This window comes from Clytia hemisphaerica, unplaced genomic scaffold (genome assembly GCF_902728285.1).
Source record: "Clytia hemisphaerica strain Z4C2 unplaced genomic scaffold, Clytia hemisphaerica genome assembly, whole genome shotgun sequence".
NCBI lineage: Eukaryota > Metazoa > Cnidaria > Hydrozoa > Leptothecata > Clytiidae > Clytia > Clytia hemisphaerica.
The window spans coordinates 248,541-265,182 of record NW_027103309.1 but is presented as its reverse complement, the minus strand read 5'-3'; the positions used below and the strand labels follow the sequence as shown (position 1 = coordinate 265,182).

At 34.0% G+C, this 16,642-nt stretch overlaps 1 long non-coding RNA gene across 1 annotated transcript; it reads left to right on the top strand.

Annotated features, from left to right (window-relative positions):
- The first annotated feature begins 3,003 nt into the window (after window positions 1–3,003).
- LOC136812622 (uncharacterized) lies at window positions 3,004–5,687 on the top strand. Its single transcript, XR_010847372.1, has 2 exons — window positions 3,004–3,151; window positions 5,262–5,687. It is a non-coding gene; the product is annotated as an uncharacterized lncRNA (long non-coding RNA).
- The last annotated feature ends 10,955 nt before the right edge of the window (window positions 5,688–16,642 follow it).

Here is a 16,642-nt window from a genome sequence, read left to right as displayed (position 1 = left end):
GAGAATATAAGATTATTAGTAAAGTGTTAGAAGGCCGAAATTATGTCGAAACAAAACTAAATGTGATTTGCGTGAGATCTTAGGTTTGGATGTCAAAATTGTCGTTCTCATAAATTTAAACCTTTTTTGCTAGGAGGGTGGAATATGCAAAAATTTGCATATGTGTTTGGTTGACTAGGAAGAAGAGCCCCAAGACTGTTCAATTGAGTAGTTGAGCTGCGAAAGAAAAAAATCTGGTGGATTGTCTTTAGGGTGAAAATTGACTAGAATTGCAGATTTTATGCAAGAAAGACTACTGTGGTAGAAGAATCTACTGCTAAAATGTGAAATTAAATAAACAACAGATTAGATGGAGACACCCCCACCAAGGGGGTGCTTGGACACAGGTAAGCTTGTTTGGGACGAAATTTATTTAAAAAATTTTCTACCCTTGTTCGTGAAAATTACACGCAAATGTTTTTATAAAAGCACAACTGGGAAAATTTTCAAATCAAGCATTTAATATCGACGGCTCTCATGCATGATGTCAGACGAGGAGTGGATATAAATTCAAATTAGCAAAAGTTTGAACAAGCGAGAGTCTACTGTATTGTCCAACGCTCGAAATCTTACAAAAAAACAGCTCCCGAACTATTAGCTCATCCGATTTACATAGAATACTCAATATCTGCAAATAGTCTAGGCCTCACACATCTATGATATGTTTTGAACTCTCCGGCGGGAACTTACTACTACTGGTTATATTTTTGAGGATATCAAAGTGGGTGCAATTTTGTTTTAGAATTTTTGAAAATATCTTGCACCCCACCCTTTAGTAGATACTTTCTGACCACTCTCTAAAAGCCGAGGCGGAAGCGATTTCAGCCAACATAGAAATTGAAATATTGGATGAATTTCGGAATGATGTTGAATCTCCTGAAAATCGTTTCGTCACAATGTCATGCATGGGGGGGGCTTGAAATATTTTTGAGGATATCAAAGGGGGTGCAATTTTGTTTTAGAATTTTTGAAAATATCTTCCACCCCACCCTTTAGTAGATACTTTCTGACCACTCTCTAAAAGCCGAGGGAAGCGATTTCAGCCAACATAGAAATTGAAATATTAGATGAATTTCAGAATGATGTTGGATCTCCTAAAAATCGTTTCGTCGCAATGTCCAACATGATTTTCATCCCACATGGGGTGCTCATTTATTTATTTTTTTCAAATTAAAAATGACAAGAAGAGGATTTTCATAACCAATGTAACCAGTGCTACGACTGCTGTTCATACGGACAAAATTTATAGTCTAAAAATTGGACCTTCACAGTGCAGAGAAAATTTAGGCGAAAAATCGACCCTTACCGTGCATTTTCTTGAAATCTTTTGAAGCTTTTTTTAGCTTTTTATATGTTCCCTTAGGAATATATCGAGGGGATAATTTTTTTATCTTTGGGAGGCGTGGTTGAACCCCCCATGTGACCAGACAAACATTTCTTGTTAGAAGAGATAAGAAAAGCCCATCCTTTTCCCGTATTGAATCTGCTCGTTATGATTCAAAATATAATAACAACATCGAGTGTTAAGTACTGGACCATCTTGGTTTGTCAGAGTTCCCGCCAAAAATGATTTTAACATACTTGTTTAGTTCCAATCTCTCTATAATTCGGCAAACTGGAGTTTCTGTAAGGGGCCGTCCATATAGTACGTACGCAAAGATTTTCCAAAAATTTGATACCCCCTCCCCCCTTGTAAGCAGAGAACAATAGAAATGATGTCATTTAAACAATAGATGTACGCTTTTGCTAACCCCCCCTCCCCCCCCCCCCACCTTCAGTGCGTACGTACTATATGAATGGTCCCTAAGCACAAACTAGTATTTGGTCTAGAGAGTGTGGAGTACTGGGCCTTTTGATTTTCCATTCCCCGTTGTTTTAAAGAACTTAAAACAGAAACTAAAAATCTCCAAATAAAGAAGTGCTAATTTTGATGTTTCTTTTGTGAAAAGGGAAATTTCTACAAGCATCATTTTAATATTCTAAGCGGAATTACTCTACGTTTACGTATAGCTAAAGATTACAAGTTTCTTTGTCAATGGAAAGCATGTTCAAATACGCCAAGGGACTAAATAAGCATTTTGTTGATACAGAAAAGATAAAAGCAATCCTCTACCTATATCGAATCACTCGAAATATCGATGCGCCTGAGGTATGGAATACTGCGCTCTATGGATTTGCTTTGGTAAAAAAGAGGATCAAGAAGAAATATAGAGGACTGGTTATTGGTATGTTTGTGATAAATTCGAAATTTTGAAAATTGAACATTGCGCCTTCAGCCTAAAGACTTTGGGACACGAGACAGCGTGTCTTTTGGGTATTTCCCTCACTTTTTGTCCCATGAAACGAAAACAGAAAACCATGGACACGCACTTTTTTCTTGTGTTGGTGGGATGGAGCATGTTGCATTGCACCAACGCGAAAATAACTTCTCGTGTACCCAAGCCTCAACGATAATAGATTTGATAAGAAATAATGGAACCTTTTTTGATGATACAAGCTATTATTAGCTTGCCGAAAGAGAAATTTAGGGGCTGGATTTTGATATCTTATCTTCTAGATGTTTTGAATAAATTTTGAATAGGAAAAAAAGAGGAATGAAGATAAAGGGAGCTTGTCAGGATACAAGCAAGACAGAATCGCAAAAAACAACACCTCTTAATGAAGCTGCGAATCTTTCATTACTATGATGTCATTCTGCTCTTTACTACTAGACGAAAGACGGGGGTTAAAGTCTCAGTGGTTAATTCTTGAACGGCAATCTTTTGTTCTTTTGCAGCTTCATATATTTGCTTTGCAAAATATCCTTTGTACGCTTGTAGCTCCCAGTTCAAAAATATTCCTCTTCCCCCAGTTTCAAAGAGGATTGCGAGTTTTTTTAGCCGCGAACCCCCGTTTTTTTGCTTTTAGTTTACGATTGATAAACGAAGGTACCATAGAACAAAGACAGAACTTTAGAGTCTTTTGGCAGGTGGCTAAAGAGGAAGACCTGTTTCCTTTCTCTTATCCTCGCTATGTCTGTCATATAAAAATTCAGTTTTTCAAAATGTCTCACCGACAAGAACAAGAAGACGCGTCTTTATATGTGAGGCTAGAAAAGCTCAGCTTGTATAAGGTCAGTTCTTTTTTAGCCCTATTCACGCTTTTAGGGGCGGTTCAAAACTAGGGGGTCTGATTCTGTACAACCCTTTAATTTTTTATTTAGTGGGTCTTTTTGGATGAAATTTGTACAAGGTAAGTTCTTTTTTAAGTCCTTCATCAGTACTGTGGGAAACTGGAATTCAAAGTTCGTTGGAAAGGTCTTTTCAAGATCTATCTTTTTAGATAGTGACTTTTTTTGAATTAAGTCCTCAATCAAAATCCATACCAAAAACCGAAATTTACAAGTTACCTCAAGAGAAGCAATTTTGGTGAATGAGCCCATTCGCCACTTTTGGTGAAATTTTGCAGAATTCATTTTGGTGATTTAATAAATTTATAGATTTATTGAAAACTAATTTTGGCAAACGACCGATTTGTTGTTGAATATTTAAGCTTAAAAAAAGATTTTTAGGAGAAATAGAGACTAGTGTGAAAGAAATTTAAATTTGGCGAGAATTAATTTTGGCCAATGGCCTATAAATCTAAATTCGCCGAAATTTCTTTCCGCCAAATTTCTTCTCTTGAAGTAAATTCATGGAGATCCGTATCTGTAGTAAACCAGCTTCATCTATCTGATACATCGAACGTCCCTGTCACATTGACCCGGTGAAAATATGTTTGTCAACAGATAAAAAAAGAGGGTGCTAATTTCAAGGGTACTGCTTTCAATGTTTAAGTACTTTGTATTGTGTTTTAGCTTAAAATTTCAGTAAAAACTAGCCGTCACCCGGCGTCGCATCCGCCGAGGATTGGATAAGCTGAGTGCATTATAAGCCCTTTGGATGGTGGGGAAGATAAAAAGTCTGATTTGTAAAAAGATTTGCCCAAAAAACGGAAAATTACCACTTGCTAGAGTTTCGAATGTGTTTCTTAGAGGTGATGATGTTTTAGAGTATTGATCTGACCTGACACAATTTTCGAGCAACTTTTTCAAAGGAATCACAATGAAGCTTAGATAGAAATATTAGACAAAGAACTAGAACAAGCGAAATTTCATTTTTCTTTAAAGTATCTGGATGGATATTTAGACAGGGGTATAAAATCGACGATTAAAAAAAAAAGACATCCTACAGCTTTAAGATACCTTACGTAATATTTCATCAGCTTTCAAAGCTATGGCCAAACTAGTATAAATATTGTCAGAAGAACCTTCTCGGCTACAGCTTAGCTAGACAATATTATAGTCTACGACAAATCACTATCTAAAGTCTATTCACGATAAGTGTGCACTCTTTTTTCTTTTACCTATAACTTTTGAAGGAATTCTTCAATCTTTATAAATTTAGTATCATTGGAAAGATATTAGTGAGTGAAACAATTTGAAATAAAAAAATCTTTAAAAAATTCTAAAAATGAAGATGAAAATGAAGAAGAAAAAAAGAAAAGTGCTATAACTTTCATTTTCACTGGAGAGATTCCTTGATCTAAGGAGATCATCACTGTGAAGAAATTTTATCAAAATATTTATTCAATATAAAGTTATGATACAAAGTTAATAAGTGATTGACCCCAAAAAACAGCAAAAAACTGCAGAAAACAGCGTTTTTAGACGGCAATCAGCTTATAACTTTGTTTGATATCTTTTGACTGAATGATTATTTTTGAGAATTTTTTTCACAGTGATAACGTTCGATGATCAAGGATTCACTTCAATGAAAATGATAGTTATAGCACTTTTCTACAAGATCTTAATTTTTTTCTTCTTCATTTTCATCTTCATTTTTAGAATTTTTTTAAAGATTATTTTATTTCAAATTGTTCCACTCACTAATATCTTTTCAATGATACAAAATTTATAAAGATTGAAGAATTCCTTCAAAAGTTATAGGTAAAAGAAAAAAGAGTACATACTTATCGTGAATAGACTTTAAGAAATAAGCCCAAAGCCGAAGAAAATTCGCAAACGGATTTTTTGCCGAAAAGAGTTTACAGTCGGTAAAGTCATTTTCTCCAGTATGCCGCCATAACGCCATACCGCCATATTTTCCCACCTTTACTATCACTGTAACGGACGATAACATCGTCTACAGCTTAGCTTACAACTAAGTGTAAAAAAAATCATAATTTTAAAATTCTATTTTCAGGGAACAACCAGTATCTGACTGACCATGAGACTTCACATTATCGCTAGCCTGGTGGTGCTTCTTTTGGCTGTTGTAGCAGTTATTGAAGGGATTCCATTCAGAGCAGCGTACCGAACACAGGCTAAACAAGGTGAACGGAAATTACCAAGTGTCTACATGCAGTTTTTGCGCAGACTCTTAGCAAGAAAATATAGAAAAATCGCCGCACATAAAAGAACACTCGCTACTGATGACGCCATTATGAATGGAATAAACAATGAAGACTATTTACCATCCTTCGTACGGAGGGAGATGGAAATTATTCGCTCGTTTGAAAAATGAGAAAAACTTTTTTTGAGAAATGAAAAAAAAAACATAGCATTTTTGACAATCTCTAGGTTCTTTATTTAGTCTTTTTTTCAAGAAATATATTTTATACCGACACGATACACCAAACAAATTCATACCAACATTTTGGTTAAATCAAAGTGAGCTTTGCAAGGTTGTGGGTTCAACCCCCAGCCGGGCCATACCAAAGATTCTCAAAATGGTACTTGATGCCTCTCTGCTTGGTGCTCAGCAATTAAGAGAAGGATCAAGGGTAAGTGGAGAAATCCAGAGAGAAAGAGTGGCGCCCTCCCCTACCTTCGGGTAGATAGCTATCGAAAGAGGAGCCTTCGGGTCGCCTCCGACTGTGGTCGCAGACTTACTTACTTAAAGTGAGCTTTTTAATGCTGGGAAGTCAAATTAAACTTAAATTTTATCATCCAATAGCAGTGTGCTTTTATAGTCTAAAAAAAAGTTAACCTGTACATTTCTATCCGTCCTCTATTTGCCTACCAACATTAGTCTCATCCAGCATGCCTATTGTCTTGGTAGTTCAAGTTTTATTTGTACTTTCAGTTGAGATTTTTATCTATGGTGGTCGTTATAATAATCGCGTGAGATAAAACCGAATCAGAGCTTTTATGACGAAAACACTAGGTATAGAAATCTGAAATTTGGATTTCTTTAGTCATTTGGAAAGCATATTAAGGGGTCAAATTCAAAATTTTGAAAGACGTCTAACATTTTTTGAAAAAAAAAAGTTAAAAATGTTGCTGAAAATTGGTACATAGGTACCTTATGGGCCGAGGAACTGCCGGAAAAAACCTGCGCAGTCAATTTGAAAAGTTTTGGACCCTATGTTGAAGCATAATATGATGACATCAATTTTTAGTAAAAAGCCCTGCAGCACCTGAGTCCACAAAGGCACATGGTCCTCTATGAACTGCTCCAGTCCCCCAGCTGGCACACAACGTTATTTTAACGTTTATCTAACGTTCATAACGTCCATTTAACGTTAGATGAACGTTGAAACAACGTTGTGTGCCAGCTGGGCTATCATTCGTTTAATCCAATCAACGAAGGACGAAGAGCAGATAGTTAATGAATGTATCAATACCTTCTGTTTTGAAGATTTAGAGATTTCTTTATTAATCCATGACTAGATTTCTTTAGACCATCAGGCATTAAGGAAAAACAAGTGAAGTCACGTACTCGGAGCCACTTGCACCACTTTTACTGATAGACGTGTACAATCATGCCTAAAAAATTGCTCAAAATAGTAAAGATTTATAGGTTATCTATCTATCTATTTATCTATTTAACTAAGTAGCATTAGGCGTGAGCCCATATTCGCCACATATAAAATTTAAAGTTTAAAATAAATATTATTGTTATAATGTACAATTTTTATTAAAATTAAGGTGAAAGTGGAAGTAAAGATTCATTGTAAGGCTAGTTAGTCTCTCAACGGGTATCCCGAAATCAAGTTCGAGAACCTCCCTCTCAAAGTGTCTCGAGTTTCAAAAATCTTTACCAAAATGCAATTCAAACTAATCACAAAAAGGGAGGAGTAATCGCCCAAAATTTTCCAAATAGTCTTAAAAATGTCAAAAGGTTTTCTCAGTGTCGAGTGCACTTATGTGTGGATAGGATCAATGATCAGACAGGATTAATCACACCATTGGTAAATTAAAATGACCAATGCTTCTGCTTCTGTGTGTAACACAGCTCCAATAAATATCATTAATATTTTCTCTGAAGAAAAATGGGCCTCTGGTACCCAGGGTATTCTGTGCGTGGTCCTTGATTTTTAATTCAGAGAGACAGAACATGGTTTTTTGTATTTTTCCTAATTTAGCTCCCAACCGGTGATCGGCTACCATGAGCAACATATTTAGTTTTCTCTAAAATTTGAGCTATTGCGACGGACTGTAGTTTAAGAATCTTCTCGCGTATATTAAAGGATCAAAGGTGGAGAGCCCATATCGGGGGAGGATTTCACTTTCAGGGGTACACGATTCTGCAAAAATTTTGTAGAAAATTCCGGGAATTTTGAAATACTTTTTGCTAATTCCAAAATTCCACACTACTAAAATTACCCGATTTTCCGTGACATTTCTTTTTAGTCATGCATACAACGTCAATAATAAAAACAACAACAGATCAAATGCCAGCACAAATACAAACAAACAATCTCAAGATATTGCTTGCGAATTTTTAAAATAAAAGCACAACAAAACAATTTGATTTCCAGTATGATATGTCCATATGTCCAACCAACAGAGCAGAACCCAATTTCCGAATTTACCTAAGCCAAGATCCCTGTAATAACCGATGACTGCTTGCATCCTCTAACGAATTCGTGCTTCTTTTAGATGCTATACTATGGCGCGCCAAAAGGCTTTTTAATACTAACTTTTTTTTATAATACCAACTTTTTTTTATAATACCAACTTTTTTTTATAATATCAACTTTTTTTTATAATATCAACTTTTTTTTTATAATACCAACTTTTTTTTTATAATACCAACTTTTTTTTATAATACCAACTTTTTTTATTATAATACCAACTTTTTTTTTATAGTACCAACTTTTTTTTTAGTTTTCATAACACCAATTTTTGTCTCGCTTACTATGCGTGTATAATCGATCAAGTGTAGAAAGAGTCTTAGCGTGATTACACCTAGCCTGGAGACCACTTAAGGTTTTTTGATAGACTGGATGATGCCATTTCACAGTCGCAAAGTGTAATGGGTAATCAGGGCCCCACTGCGCGCTGATGACGACTTATTATTGGTCCAAAGTTTTGAAAAAAATTAAAGATTTTTGCGTCTAGCCAACCGGAAGTCGTTACTAGAGCGCAACCAGTCCTGATTACCCATGATTCATTTCGAGTGTGAAATGGCCTATTTGTTGCCAACCAAAATCCATCAACCGATCCAGACCCTTTTCAGCAGAAATTCAAAGTTTCCATGGAGATGACAAAAAGTTGCGCTTGAAATCGAAAGTGCCTTCTCGTCTACTTTACTCAACTCAGCGTTTACTCAACTTACCCTTTACCCAAGGGAATTCCTTACCCAAGCAGCCAACAGCCAAGTCAAGGACAGGACATCCATGACCATGTGCCTCATGTAGATTTTCCAGTGAAGAACTTTAAAGGTCCGTCTACATGGTGAAAAAAGAAAATTGACCAAGCGAGACCAAAAAAATTGATATTATTAAAATGAAAGTTAGTGTTATAAAAAAAAGTTGATATTATAAAAAAAGTTGGTATTATAAAAAAAAGTTGCTATTTAAAAAAAAATCTGATATTATAAAAATGAAAGTTTGTATTATAATAAAAAGTTGGTATTATAAAAAAAAGTTGATACTATAAAAATGAAAGTTGGTATTATAAAAGTGAAAGTTGGTATTATAAAAAAAATTTAGTATTATAAAAGAAAGTTGGTATTATAAAAAAAAGTTAGTATTAAAAAGCCTTTTGGCGCGCCATACTATACTGCGGTTTTGTAGAGGTCTAGAGATTTTGCCCTCTTTTTTCCGAAGGAATTTTTATACGCATTTTTGCAGCTCTTGTTTCAATCACATAGAAAAAAAATTGGTGACCTTTGACCTCAGTAACTTTCGTTATCATTTCGCGCCAAAACTGAGTCTTGTTTTTTATAAGTGCATGATCGACGCTCCTTTTTGTAATATAAGTGAAAACTTAGTATTCTCCTCTTGACGTTACTTTAACGATGAGCTAATATTCAGGTATATAAACAAAAACAAAAGCACGTGTCCCGAAATCTTAAGAGGGAAAAGGCAAAGTGAAAGGAGGAAATCAAAATGACACATAATGACAAAATTGACAAATTGGCTAAAATTAGAGAGCAAAAAAGCAGGTTAGTGATTTAAATTGATTTGTTATGTCATAGTTGTGGAAATTGATTAATTACTTTCAATTTGTTTCATATAAAATTTGTTATTCTGATGATTGTGTAAAGGAGAAGCTTAGAGTAGAGTGAAATTGATTTGAACCATTTTGATATTTTTTGACTATGTTTGTCAAAATAATAACTATTGTTTCTATCTTTTTTCATTTAAAAAAGATTTAGAAAAGGCAAGGGCCATTCACTTGAAATGAATGTGTGGGATTCAGTCAGGACCTCTTTGGTCTTTTTTAACACTAGTTCGGATAGAATAAAAACATACCTGATCAACACAACCAAACCTTCTGTCTTGCGTTTACTCTTTCCTTCACAACAACTTTCGTTTTTGGTTATGTAGGTTTTAAAATCCACAAGTAATGAACCTCTTATAGCTTTATCTGAATAAATCTGGTTGAAAACCTTCTGTCAGGTTTCATTCCGTACGTTTTTTATCCACGTGGTGAACCGGTTTCCCAATTTCCCGATAACTAAAAGTTGGAACTTTCCCGTGGGCGCGATTGGGCGTACCGCCATCGCAAAATATTTTTCGTGAAAATTTACAGTATTCTACACTAATATAATCTAATAGGAAACAAATATTGAATTTGATCTTTTTTTGCTTGTATTACTAAATTTCAAGATAAAAAGAACTATCTACGAATTATTTTCTTTAACGGGCGTTGAATCGACATTGACATATTTAATGATGTCATAATCAATGTCGTGCATATTTTGTCAGCGCCGTGCATATTTTGTCAAAATCCTTTTCATTGGATAAATACGACTAAAATATACAAGATAAGTAAACATAAATTTATCGCCCGCGAGCACGGCTTAGCTAAGCGCACCTCTCTTATTCATTATCTAAGAATTGAAGCGGGCAAAGATTACCGCGCGGCTGATAGCGGACAAAGGTTTTTTTGAAGATATTTTCAGTTATAATCCAAGGTAGAACAAACTAAACATAGAAAGGGGGTATTTTTTAGTGCTTTATACGATGATCGCTATTTTTTTTAAATTCTATGTTTAGATTTTTCTACCCAGCCCCGTTGCTATGTACGCGCGCCCTGTTGCTAAGACCTTTGCTTGAAATCGAAAGCGAAACCAAGATTATTTAGCGCACACTGCCGTTTGCGTAATATCGATAATGTGAAATGAGGTCCTGACTGGTGGGATTGGAGATTTGAATGAAGTTTGATTATTTTATGTTTATTTTCCTTTTTTGAATACACCTTATCGGAAATTCCACCTCCTTGTGTTGTTGCGACGCAACACTTTTTGGGAGGTAAACAAAGCGCGAAATTGCGGTTTTCTGGCAAAAAGCCTTACAAAACACCCAAAATATTGATACCAAAAGAGCCTCCAAATCAACTGAAGAACCACCAAAGTTGTTGTTTTCCTCTTTCTCATAGCTTCTGCTAGCATCTTGAAAGCTTTGTTTTGTTTGTTTTTTTCAAATTCAGTGTATTTTTAAGAACATATAAACAAGCCAGATATAAGCAAATGAGTTCTTGTTTTACGCGGGAACTTTTAGCGCTACTCGCGCTACCATTTATGTTTACCTCCCAATTGCAACGGATCCATTTTAGCGCGATTGTTTTTGTGGAATATACCGTTTAACAGTCTCGCCATCTCCACCGTAGAGGCGGTAGGTAAAAATGCTCACTTTAGTACTGTGGAAGGTTAGAGAAATGTAAACATTGCCAATTTTTTTCTTTCCTTTAAAAAGAATGTTTTAGATATTTGAACATGATATTAATGACAATTTTATGTATCTCTCCTGAAAATTTCACAAAAATTCATCTAGAGGAAAAGAAGTTATGATTAAAAGGAGTTCTTTACCTACCATTTCTCTGCTGGGTTTTCTTATGAGAACTGGATGTTTACCTACCATTTTTTACGGGGGAGAGTGAAGTTGCTGTGCTGTGGAGATGTTACAAGATGGCAAGAGGTTTTGTACAGAAATCTTCAAAAAATGACTGACCAATCAAAGCAGCAAAATTTCAAAACAAATAACGCAGATCTGCTCGCAGCTTTACTCTACCCTTTTTTTTTATTTTAACTTTGTATTTTAATGACCAGCCAGGTTATTGAGGGGTATACATGTTTGTCTCCACTGATATAAAATTACGCAATCTCACGGTATATCAGGATTAGAAACTAGGCTAGTCTTACCGCTTTTATTTTTCCCTTTGCAATAATACAATGCTTACAAGCTGACAATTTGACATAAGTAATTCCTGTGAGAAGTTTATATTGAAATCTGCCATAAAAAAACAAAAGTGGCAAAAGTGATCTTTTCTACAGATTGCTTTGCAGCATTCCTTTGGGGACTGGTTATCAAGTTTCCACCAATGAGGTTACTGCATTTCACAAGTCTCTTATTTTTGGCACCTGTGGCCTTGTAAGACAGAGATGGCTCTAAAATCTTGCCCTCTTTTATTTGTTTCAATCCGTGATTCAAGGCATAGGCTTTTTTCAGCTGTTTATCCTGTAAGGTGCCACTGGCGCAAAAGATTAGGGTCATCCCAACCTTTATTAACGCAGTAATTCATTGGATGAAATTTAAGAAAGATTTTCTAACTTTACAGAAGCACTTGGAAGAAAGGACAAACTTTGGTTTATATTGCAGGTTTGAATTTAAACATTGCATGGGGGAATATTTTTGTCAATGTATTTATTTGTCAGCTAATGCAATCATTGTATTGTTGAAGTGGGAATGAGAAAAAGAGGTAAGTCTCACAGCCTGATTAATTGTCAGTTGTCAGAGGTGTTCGAAGACAGCTATGTTAAGATTATGGGATTTTGATTCCTTGCTGATTTACTTTTGATTTTATTGGTTCCACTTTCGATTTCAAGTCATAAGAAAACTTATAAAATTTGGATTAATTGAACCAATAAATGAAAGCTTTCCCATGCCTCACATCAAATCTTCAAAAGGAAAATATTTATGATTGTAAATTATTCTTTTATTTGAGGATATTTTGCGGCACTTTGTTGACCATCTAACTCAAGCCAGCTCAAGCGTCCAATTCCTGCTTGTGTCAGAGAATTGAAGAAATGGATATGCCTAGTCCTTAGGATAAGGGGTTCAAAAAATAAAGAATGGTGTTTATATATATGCTTTGATATTTATTTCATGGGAGGAATCGGTTGAAGAGGCAACTTCATTTTATTGAAGATTTTTTATATGAGCTTTGCATATGGAATACTTTTGTCAAAGTGTTGTGTCAACTAATTGACATTGTTGTAAAGAGAAAGAGGAAGGATGTTATTCTAGAGTCTCTAGTCTTAACCCTAGCTGAAAAAACATCAGAGTTTATTAAAATTGACTTTGTTGAGATACATCTTTGATTCAAGTTTGAAGGGAATCAAATTTAATCAGCTTTTAAAGTTTTTGAGGAAATTAAAAGCACAAAACAATTAGTTTACATATCAAGTTAGAAACTACATCATAGTACCCTTCATGTTCAGCCAGTTGTTTGTTCATTTTCTGTCAACTAATGCAATCTAAAAATTATGGTAATTTTAAGACATAACTTATGCTATAACTTAGCATAGGTTAGTTAAGGAAAATTTGTAAAAACATGTGAAGTTTGTTTTTCTTATTTTTTCTTACTGTTTAAAAACTTCTTTTAAAAGAAGTGAGATTATTAGAATTAATGGGAATGCAATGATTGCAATCATAAGTGTTATTAATCTTTGTTATTTAAAGTACTGAGAAATTGATGAGTAGAGAGAGGTAGGTAAATTTTAAGACATTTCGAGAAATAGATTTCTATGCTGTTTTAAGAGATCTCTATGCTTTGTAATTATTCAGTCCCTCTGCACCTTTCAAAAAACCATACAAATGCTCCTCCATCTTAAAGGGAAAATGGTATAGTTAAACTATAGAGTCACAAATGGGATAGGGAATAAAAGCCCATTATATTGGAAAGTAGTCATAAAAGCTTTGGGACTGAAAGGGTTAAATTATCGCAACAATTAAATCTTTATTTACTTTGGAAATGAAAATCAAGTATTTTGATAAAAGCAATCACCGTTTCATTGGGGCTGTGATAATGCTCTGTTACTTTTCATAAATTTTCCTTGGATTACGTAAAAGAAGGTGTCAAATTACATATAAACTTACACTGGGCAAAATAAGATATTTCCATATACTTTTCTATATTTCCAAAGTTTTTCAAATCTAAAATATCATATTTTCAAAATAGTTCCAACTTTTGGAAATATAAAAATAATATGATGTTTCAATGAATATCAGAATTGGAAATATCATGAAATATGATATTTCCACAACTTTGGAAATATAGAAAAGTCATATTTCCATATTTACAAAAGTATATAGAAATATCATATTTTCAAGGTATTTCCCGGATTGGAAATCTCTTATTTCGCTCAGTGTTAATAATGTTTCATTTTTTTGGATATTTGATTACCTTTTACAGAGAACACTTAAGACATTTTATAGTTTATTATTTGTTTAAGTAAGTAAATACCCTGCTCATAGTTGAAACATTTTAATAATTTACTCGCTGAGACTTGTCTGAAAAGGGGGAGAAAAGAAATTTGACCTTATGTTTGTATACACTTAGAGGTATATTGTAAACGTGAAAGAAAGAATAACAAATTGCTTGATGATGTTTTATAATGCTTCCATATGACTTGATTCGTCTCCAAGGGTATTATTGCTTTTCAGCTTTTTGAGTTTTTACTTTGAGAGAATTTTTATTTAGGGTGTTTTCCAATGAGTTCTTTGCAGTTAATTTTATTTAGTTCTTTATTAAAAGATTTTCTTTGCCTTGTATTTTTGATGAATGAGATTCAATTATATCCTAGATTCGTTTATATGTATCCTTAGAAAAGGCTTACTATTTACAAAATCACTTTCAGAAGCTGAGTTTCCAGATTTGGTGTTCGATATTTTTTCTGGAAATCCAGCATTAAAGTCTTTTCTCAATATAATCAGCAGGCTTGCTGCAGTAGAAACAACAAATGCTGTAAAACTTTTGATCGAATTCTAATGATGATAATCCACTCTTGAATATCTTTTCAAAAATTAAAAAGCTACTATCTCACTATCTACTATCTCTTTTATTTATATCAAAACTTACAGCCTTTTTTGTCTCTGCTTTATTATTTTGTGACTTGAGACAAATTCAATCATGTACTCTATCTTATTAGAAAAATTATATAAGAACAACGAGGTCTAAAAATGTTATGCTGAAAATACCAAAAAATTTAACGATAACAACAATGATGAACCAGGAATGGCTGGTGTATTTGGTATATTCTCATCTCGGGACCTTGGGACCTTGGGATCTTTGGGACCTTTGGGACCAAAGGGGTATATGTATATTTTGGGGTGTATTTGGTATATTCTCATCTTGGGACCTTGGGACCTTTGGGTCCTAGGGGGTGTATATATATATTTTGGGGTGCATTTGGTATATTCTCATCTCGGGACCTTGGGACCTTTGGGACCTAGGGGTGTATGTATATTTTCTTATCTCGGGACCTTGGGACTTTCGGAACCTATGGGTACAATTATTTTTTGCAGGGATTTTCATCTCGGGACCTAGAGGGTACATGTATTTTGTGGGGGTGTACAGCATAATATCACGATTATAGAACTGTTTCGGTAAAATACACAGGAAGAAATCTTCAGCCGACGTTGTAAAAACTCCAGATCATCTGCAAATTATGTGTTAGATTATAAAAAAAAAGTTATGGAAAACTAAAATGCCTCATTTTTTGCCGAAATAAGAACAGGATAAGAATAATTTTAGTTAAAAAAAATTAAAAAATTACTGGTTCTTATAAAAAAGCTCATATTACAGTATGCCTCTCTTTATAAATTTACAGGAAAGCTCTAAAAGGCTGAACCTGTTAGTACTAATACGCAAAAGTTAAAATTCTGACATGGATCTCATTTTGTTTTTAATGATAATCTAATGAACTGAAATTTTTCTGCTGCGAGTTATAAAAATGTGCTGACAATTGAAATCATATTATAAGGTTGGTAAATGCTCCTGTAATTAGTGGTTTCTAAATGTGTATTTACACTCTTTTTGACGTAACATTTTAAAATGGATTTAATTATGATTTTACGACCAAGAGAAAGTCAAATTATTCTTACTTATTTATTATCTAGAACGTCAAAAGGTTTTGAAGCCTTAAGAGATTCTCGACTTTTTGGACTTTAATTTAGCCTAGAAACTGCTAGAAATGTTATCAATGTGTCTTATTTTTAGCATTTGGGGAGTTTGTGATATGATTTCCTAAGAAACTGCATGTCTCCACACCTTTAAAAGAATGTTCTTATTATTCTTACATACTTTGTTCTTATAAATAAAGAAACTAGATTACTGGATTACCTATTGGTAGATGGAGTCTTTTTTTAAATTGGATAAACAATTCTTAGAATTTATTCTAAAATTTGGTTTGTTGTAGTCAGCTCAATTAAAATCTCACCCTCTTGAGATATATCATTTGGATGTCGAGAAGGTAATGATAACAATAATATTGTTTACAAGGTAAGTCTCTTTCTAACTATTGCTGCTCTGTGAATTTTTTTTTGATGTTTCATTCCAAATGGAGTTGTTTCGGTTGCAATATTCAGTTCGTCCTTCTGTCTCTGTATGTGTTCTTTATTTGAAAAACGGCACCTCATAAATTTGACAAATTAGCGAAGCGTCAAGAACCATCTTGGACTCTTGAACTGTTTTTTTGCTGACTCAGCTACTTCAAAAGGATCTGAAGCGAAGTGTACTTTTTGTATTTTTCTACATGTTTTCATATTTCCAAAAGCTCTATCGATACTATTTTAAGTGCTCAAAAGCTTCGATATGAGTAAATTGCTTTTACTAACTTGTCCTTGCAGTTATGTGCATTGAAGTATAATAATTTTGTAATTGTCACGACGATACTAAATGAGAACAGTTATGATTTTGCCTCAACTCTCAACTTTTAATTGTTATTTTCCAGTAATGGAACTGTTTTTGATGTTTGACAACAATCGATTCTCATGACTGTACTCCATGTAATAGCCTGTGACGTGCTTTGATGATGATACGGGGATATCTCTGTCTTGGTTTTCCTTATTCCAATATATGACATTGCAAGATTACAACAACTTGGATATTATTTATAATTTTGTGTGA